Source organism: Nuphar pumila, chromosome 3 (assembly GCF_984573655.1).
Source record: "Nuphar pumila chromosome 3, dmNupPumi1.hap1.1, whole genome shotgun sequence".
NCBI lineage: Eukaryota > Viridiplantae > Streptophyta > Magnoliopsida > Nymphaeales > Nymphaeaceae > Nuphar > Nuphar pumila.
Window position 1 is genome coordinate 19,404,348 of NC_143251.1, and position 8,729 is coordinate 19,413,076.

The 8,729-nt window shown below is 42.4% G+C and overlaps 1 pseudogene across 1 annotated transcript; it reads right to left on the minus strand.

Annotated features, from left to right (window-relative positions):
- Positions 1–4,577: 4,577 nt before the first annotated feature.
- On the minus strand, positions 4,578–7,395 carry LOC149842192 (U-box domain-containing protein 30 pseudogene; annotated as a pseudogene). The gene is made up of 2 exons (XR_016431043.1): positions 7,353–7,395; positions 4,578–6,890 (listed from the first exon to the last, which is right to left on the minus strand). The product of XR_016431043.1 is annotated as a U-box domain-containing protein 30 pseudogene (transcript).
- Positions 7,396–8,729: the final 1,334 nt, after the last annotated feature.

Here is an 8,729-nt window from a genome sequence, read left to right on the forward strand (position 1 = left end):
AGAATCATACAAGCTCCCTAAGTGACTGAGGAAATGCTTTATAGAGTGAAATTAGGGGAGTGTCAAGAGTTCGGGTTTACCCAGACCCTACCCGTACCAAACCCTATAGGGTCTGGGTATGGTGATAAATAAAAGGACCTGATTAAGTCCTGGGTCCGGACCCAAAGGTCTGATTAATACATGCATCCGGGTATAGTTTGTGAAATTTTATACCTGACTCTGGCCCAACCAGAGTTCCGATTAAGCCCGGAACTTTTTCAATGTAAAAATGATAAAAAAAATTAGTTTTACTGGGTATGATCCGGGTCTAGTTCATGTAGTTATTATCGGGTCCGGGTATAGTTTCTCTTATAGTAAACCCGATTAGACCCGAGTCCAGACTGGATACCATACGGAAAATCTGATCCAAGTCTGGTTCCACCTGAGTCCGAACCAAACCCGCCCAGTAGACAACCCTAAGTGAGAGAACATGTTATGGGCAGAATGGCTAACTCGGTACACCCAGTGGCACGAAGATGGAGGATGCTCGACTGCTGGTAACTCCCAAAGGAAGGATACCCCAAGCTTGATATTCGGGGTATTTTCTGCAGGGAGTGGCACACCAGCTTCACGGTTAGAGATCATCAAGGCAAGTTTCTGTAAGCAGGATGCTAGCTACTCAGTGCAGGGATCAAGGTTAATGGATATCTGGAATGGGAGTGCATGGGATGGGGCTCTGAGCTATATATCGTGGGGATCCAAAGTTGTCATTGAAGACGGGCGTTTTGATCTTGTGCAGTATCAAGAAGTTTTTAGAAAGGAGAAAATGTAGATTGGATATACCTCTCCACGGTTGATAATCTTTATGTACAAAACGGATAGAGTGCAGGTTCAAAATAGACACAGACACATTAATTTTTTGACCAGAGCAATGTTATCAGTATCGGTGCATATCGGGCAGAAAATAGATACCCTTCACTCCTGAATCGGCTATTTTTAATAAATGTAAAAAAAAAAATATTATTATTTTTTAATAGTTTTAACATGTGTCACGTTATAATTGATACATAATAACTTTTTATTATTTGATTGGTGTCGCATATCTCCGGTAATCGGAAGCAGATCAGGTTACGCTGAACATGAGCGTTTTTGCTCATGTTTGCATTTTGGATGAATGCAACGTGGTTTTGTTGAGTTTTGAGTTTTTTTAAAATGTAAGCCACGATGTCGGCATGATAAAAAACGCTCATGTTCAGCATGACCTGATCTGCTTCCCCGATAATCTGGTGCAGCAAAGCTGCTTTGTGCACCAATATACATATTGAATGAAGCAAAAAAATTCGGTTATGAAATACTTTCATGACATGTATTGGTCAGACATTCTTTCGTAAATTGGATGTCCAGGCATCAAGAACGAAGAAGGAAGGCTAGGCCAAGAAACATTCCAAATGGAGAAATGGCAAGGAATACCGGGAATCAATCAACGAGTAATTTCTACTCATCCTCGAAGCCTTAGGGTGTCATTGAAATGGTTCAAAACTGGAATGTGTATTATTCACTTAAGAGATTTCAATTGAGAAGATCTATTGACCTGAGACAAGAAGAATAAAGGACTATCTATTTTATCTAGTTATTCAGTTAAATCAATGATTCGTTTATTGGAGCATATAGCAACAACCATTTCATATGTTTCATTAATAGAAATTGTTTGATGCAGTGAGTAACGAGCATATACAAAACGATTATCAGCCTGGTACAACTGAATAGGTGGCCAAACAATTCAGGGCCTATACCGATATTGATGACATTGGACCATATCCCTAAGCCAAATCGTGGAGAGACCACCCCGCCTTGCGGGACTGGTACCCCTGTGGGGTGAATTTTTTGATGTAAAGATGACAATGTTTTTTTTGATGCAATAGGTGGTATCCCATGTGGTAAGCAGGGTCGTGTGCCAGGGTTCTGTGCCATGCTGAAGGCTCGGGTTCGAATCCCTCTGTCACATGGGGGTTAAGAGATATCTGGTAGGGGTCTGCCTAACCCCAGCTTGCCTATAAAATAAAAGCTTGCTTATAAAAAAAAGCAAAGAAAAGTGAGTACACAGAAAATCTAGCAACAGTTGCATTGGTACATAGTGCATAATGAAAGGCTAGAGAGTGGTAAATGTGCATAGTCCAAAAGTTGAGCCAACATTATGGTGCTGCCACTGCCAAGATGCATTCATGGAATTATAACAAAAAAATCATTTGGGAAAGTTTTTGGAAAACTTCTGCCACACCTTTGCACGTGGTTGCAGAAAATGGTGGGGCCATTCTTTCTGATATGTACTAAATTACCAGCTGATAAAGGGTAAAAGAAAACCAGCCTTAATGTGGGTTGCAGAACGAACCCTAGCTAACAAGAGCTGCATGGTTTGAATCAGTCTTATCAGAATCCAAGCCAAACGAATCCCGAATCGGGCGAAAAAATTGATTCGCTTCAGGCCAAACCAGCCAATTCAAACCTGATTCAGCTCGAATTAGACAGAATAAGTCTGACTCTGGCCGAATCAGGGTTTAATCGGTTCTTTTGTTTATTTTTTAAGCAAAAAAGATTTTAACCGATTCAGCACGATTTGATTCAAGCCTGAATCAGCCTATTCTCTGAATCGTTTTGAAAATCGATTCAGGTTTGAAACCAATTCTGATGACATTGGTTTAAATTGTATCATTTGAGATCATTGAACTTGGTTTTGGGTTGAATAAGCTACGCATGCATTCAAGATTTCAATGGCTCATTGAGGAAGAGAAAGCGTTAGGGCTGGAAAATGAGAGGAGCTGAGCAGCTCATGTTTGGCTTGTCTTTATTCAAACTCGTGAAATAAGTTTGGCAACCAAAATATGAACAACAAATGTTCGGCTCAACTAACTTGTATAGGCACGTTAGCTAGTAACAAATATATTTTATATCATAGAGCATAGACGGTTGATATGTTTGCCTTAAAAGCAATAAAATTTAGAGTTATCTTGTAGCCTTAAAACAATGTATTTATTTTGTATACGACTCGGTTTGAGCTTGACTCAGTAGGTTTAGAGTCCAAATTTTATTATTTTTAGCTTGGGAAAATGTATTCTTTGGACAAAAAGCCAGCTTGAGCTCATCTCGTTTAGCTCGAGCTCATGGTTAGCTAGGGCTAACCATAAGTTCAAGTTTGGCTCGACTCACCTTGAGGGTGAGCTGAGCTTGAACACCCTGTGTTGTGTTCGTTCGGCTCGTTTAGCAGCCAACAACCAGTCAATAAATGGTAGTCTGAAACTATGAATAAATAATAAACCAAGAAAACAGCCAACAGTGAAATAACTCCAAAAAAGATGCATCTTCCAAATGTGGCTGTCTTTCCATTTGAATCATTATTTGGATGATGAATCTTGAGAAATGTAGACGTCCTCTTTAGAGCTCGTTTGAAAGCGAGAAAATGGTAAGAAAAAATAACAAAATTTTCTACCATTTCAAATGAGAAAAATTTTGAAAGGAAAGTTTTTGTAAAAAGTGTCATTTTTTATAAGAAAAATTCCTGGACCTGGAGGGTAGAGGAAATTTTCCTATCAAAACTTATTTTTGATTAAGGCAACCATTCACCTACAACACATCTCATCTCACGAGCTGTCACAAAAAAAGCTTCCTCTATCTTCTTCACCTTCCTCCTACCCACTACCATTTTCAGGTCCCTCTCTCTCTCTCTGAGAGGGTGAAAGGTACCATTTTCAGGTCTCTCTCTCTCTCTCTCTCTGAGAGGGTGAAAGGCCATCCTGACTATGTCTAAGCTAGGGATGGCAGTGGACCGGGGGACAACGGAGCTCGGCCCCACCTCACCCCATTTGGACCGAGGATGAAGCCCATGAAACGGGGATGAAGGTTAAAATCTATCCCTGTCCCAATCCCCGCCTAGCCCCACCCCGTACCCATCCTTTAAGGGATGACTATAGACTAAGGGGAAACGGGGCCCCGCCTCGCCCCCATTTGGAACGGGGATGGAGGACATGAAACGGGGATGGAGGTTGAAATCCATTCCCGTGCGGGGATGAAGGTTCAGATTTTGAAACGGGGTGCGGGTGGAGACCTTGTCCCCCACCCCTGCCCCGTTCCACTGCCATCCCTAGTCTGAGCCTGTAGCATAGGGGGGGGGGGGTGAAAATTGGCATTTTGAACTAAACCATGAAATTCATAGGAAACTAGAGCATGACTCATGCTTACTGAGCCCAAAGAGGCAATGGGTACATAACTTATCCCAGCAATCAATTAACTCCTTTAGGAGACTGCATCTCATTGTTCACACTTTTTCTGAGAAAAAGTGGAGAAAGCAGTTGAAATAGAAAACTAGACGAGAAAAGGAAAATTAAATATTCATATCGACAATAGCCTATTGAAAAGAATGCAAGAATATAAAAGTCTCATTTTTCATCTTCCTGGTAAATGTCAAAGGTCAGAAATACAGAAGAATTAATAGGTCAGTCAGTTGACACATTCAAACTCAATTAACTGTTGAAGGGGCTTTGAACCGAGCACATTGTGATTGCACAACAGAACAGCTTCACAAAGAGATGAACTGAAACAACTGAAGCAAAAGAAAAATTCAAAAAGATTGTATTCAGGCCAGCAATGCAAGCAGTAAATTAGGAATCTTTTCATTGCAATAAGTTCAGCAGCAGAAGCTGATAATGGCATCATTAACACTTAAATTTTACATATGACTAGAATGCAGGTGGTCTGGATTCCCTTACAATCTTTACTATAAAATCGCGGGGAGACAAACCCAGCAACAAAACTGGCAATAACATATCATTGGATGAGAAGGCATTTCAACTTTGAACAGCAGAGCATGGAAAGAATCATCATCAGGCAGGGTCTCTTCATGGAATGCTCAGTAACCGACCAGCAAGTTGTACGACGAGCAAGGACCAAAATTATTTGACTGCAAGCTTGAATGCCTTCTCATTCTTATTTTGAATTATGATAAAGCGCTCCTCATAGTTCTTCCTTCTAGAAAGAGGGCATATGCCCCGCCCCTCCAATTCCATCCCATGAACTAATTTACAGTGCTCCATGGATCTATCAAGAAGAATCGTAGGAAATTCTACTTTTTGATCATCCCAACCACCAGAAGACTTATCTGAAGGAGAAAAATAATAAGATTTCATCCAACTTTTGCTTATTCAAAAATTTCAATGAGTCAAGCAGTAGACTCAAATCCAACTTAAGGGTGCACATCCTCACAAAGGGAGATGCCAAAGCACAAACTGTTGGGCACATCTTGTGGATAAACAAGTAGAACAGAGACATTGCACATATACACAGAACAACTGGCTATTACCTCCCAAGAGACACAGAAGCCTCGCATCCACAGTCTTCATGGTAACATGGGCCTTGTTACCAATTTCTCACACACGAGCCTTTCCACAAATTAGACTGATTAACAGGTCCTGAGAGTAGACATGCCGAAGGCCCATTTACTGTCTCAACAAATAAGATACACGGAATAAACATCAAAAGCCTCAATGCATTGTTCTAGTGAGTTTGCACTTGGAAATGAAAATGGTAGCCGTGTAGTTAAGACTACATAGCTTCAAAAGCTCAGCAGATCGCTGTTTCAATGCTGGATTGCAACCACTCTGTATCACAAGCAGAAGCTTTGCTGCCAATCCAGCCTCCACAGCAACAGAAGCACACTCCTCTGGAGATAGCTTACAAACTTCCCACAAGATGGATAGAGCACACTGAGTACAATTCTCTGAAACTCTCATAAGCAGCCTCACTAAGTTTGGTATTGTACAAGGGCAATCCTTCAGAGCTGTTCTTCCTTCTGGTATAGTAGAGAGGAGATCCAAGGTGAAGAGTGCATCCTCCAAACAATCCGAATTCAAATTAGGCAATAGCTCCACCAACTGAGACACTGCTCCTATACTAACAACCAGATTCTTAACCTGCATATAGGAACAAACCGTCTTCAACAGCCGAAGCCCTGCTGCAATTCCATTCGGGTATCGTCTATCCTTCACCAATCTCAGCAAACCCACCAACAAGCTGAGGCTCGACACAATCTCCGATCTGAAATCCTTCTCATCCACCATCAGCTCAATGAGCTTGGTACAATTGATCTTCGTCTCCATGGTCCCTTCGTTTAGCATATCCACCAACAGTGAGACCTTTGCCGGCTGCATCAAGCCCGTCTTCGCCTCCGAATCGAGATCCAAGTTTACCAGAATGGCGATAGCTTCCGAACCAACAGCATGAGAAGTGAAAGGACCAAGGAGCGAAGATATGATCCCGACTCCGCCCTCATCGACCACGGCCTTCTTCGCAGATGCATGGGCAGCCACAACCTGATGAAGCTCCTTGAGGGCCTGAACCCTGGCCTGCCCCTTGACCTTTCTGAGGGATTCCAGAAGCTCAGTCACCCTACCCTGCACATCTTCAGATCTCTTCTTGTGGAGCAGATACTTTTGGGAGTACCAGCTGTAGATGAGGTGGGAGAGGGTCTTGTTGGGTGTGATTGAATCATCCCACAGTTCCTGCATAGTGGTAGGGCATGTGAAGTGCCCAAGGGAGAGCCATTTCAAGATGTTGCATCTCTCATACGTCTGGCCAGTGCAAAGGGTGACGGGTTCCTGCATAGGCTCCAGAGAGATGGGGCAGATGAAGACAGAGGGCACCTCAATACTTTCCAGCTCGTCAATCACCATCCCCAAATCCAGCTTCTCCCCAGATGGAATCTCATCCTTACCAATCACAGTACCACAATCCAGATCAAGGACATTGTTCACCTCTCCATCCTTCCTCCAAGAGGACAGCTGAAACAATGGCATCATCCCCAAGCCCAACAATCAGAATCAGAGTCCCAAAGCCCCAAACTTCTCCAAGATCCCTAACAGTCCCTAAAAACAAAGAGATGGGTTGATCCACCCATGTGGGTCATGGAAAGCAGAAAAGAGGAGGGGAGGAAGCAATACAAAGAAAGACATTCATTGACCATTCACAACCATATGAAAACACACACCACCAATGATCATCATCATCATCATCTGATGCACCACTGTCATCATGCTAAAAAACCCAAGCTCAAAAAGGCACTACCCACCATGGTCCACTCATCAAAATCACAACCCAAGACGCAAAAGAGTGAGAGAAGACTAGAAACCCACCTCAAAAGATCACCATTCATTCCACCACAGCAAAAGCACTCTCATTTCACTCGTTCCTCGTGCAAACAAGGGAGGGCAAAAAGAGAGAAAAGGAAAAATGAAGGAGATCCCCCCACCCCTTTGAAATGAAATCCCCTCTAAAGGGTAAGAGAAGACCCGTGAGATCAAAGAAAAGGCTCTAAAGGAAAATCATACCAGTCTGGTGGGGAAGATGAGAACAAAGTCCTTGGTAGGGAAACGCACCAAAGGCCCCTCTGCAACGTCTGCTCCCCTTTTTCCCTTTGCTTTTTTTTTCTTTTTTAATTTTTCCCCTTTTTTACAATAAAGGGCTGTGGTCTAATAGAGAAATAAATTTGTTTTGTGAGTAATATTGATTTTTTTTTAATGGTTACAGCCGGTGGCACGTGCCTCGGCCAACGCACCACACGTGCAGTCATGTCACCTGTCAAAACACAAGGCTCTCTGTTCAGCCTGTTTTTTTTTGCTTTGAAAAAAAAAGAATGCCACATGCATCCTCCTTCCCATCTAGGGGTTAAATATCCCTGGAGTCCAAAATTCTAACAAAATATCAAGTACACCCTTGGGGGCAAAAGGCAAAAGTTTCTCCGCTTCTTCTATGAGTCACTCATGACTCGTTCCCTCTCTTTTTTTTCCATTTTCCATTTTTATCAGGTCTATTGAACAACAAGCAACATGTGAGCCTAAGAAACGGCAAGATATCATCTAATGTTCTTGTCTATTAGTGGGAAAAATAAAATAAAGAATCCCTTTCATTATACCCTTCATACCACTTCACATTTTCCATGGCAATCTCAGCTAATTGTGATTCATTTTTAGCTAATACTGGGGGGACAACATGTATTTCTTCTTTGTGTAATTTCACATTAATAGTGTATAAGAGGACACAAGAAATTGGATTAACTTTCTTGGTCGCTTGTCAATATTAAAAAGAGAGTGGCATTGGTCTACGGCGAATAGGTGATGTAAAGAAGAAGGGGGGGAAAGAGAAATTGTTTTCATAGAAGTAAGCAGGTGTACAAATATATTTTTCTCTAAGGAAATATATGATAAAATTTGTAGGGAGAGGGGTGGCAATGATAATTGACGTCCACGAGCAAAAACTAAAAACTCTTTCTCGCATATTTTCCAGCCGTCGATCTGGATATTCGGACGGATACCGATCCATCGAAAATTCAAAAAAAGGAAGGGATGAGGAATGAAGGGCACCCCTCGAAATGGCAAATCGAATATTTTTTTGTTCTTCGATTATTTAAAAAACCAGGCACCCTCTTTTTTAAAGTGCCAGCTCAGCTTTTGACTGTTGGTCCTTTGACTGTACTCCCCTTACACCCTCCTCTCTCTCTCTCTCTACAGCGGACACCCCCCCCCCCCACAGGACACAACACACCCTCCCTCTGTACAGTGCACAGTCCACACAATGACACAAGTTACAACCTCTCTCCCTCTCCTACTCGCTTTCCAGTAGACAGACCCCATACACCCTCTTCTTTCTCTCTCTAGAGTACACCCCAGTACCCCCACACACCCTCCTCTCTCTCTCTCTCTACAGCG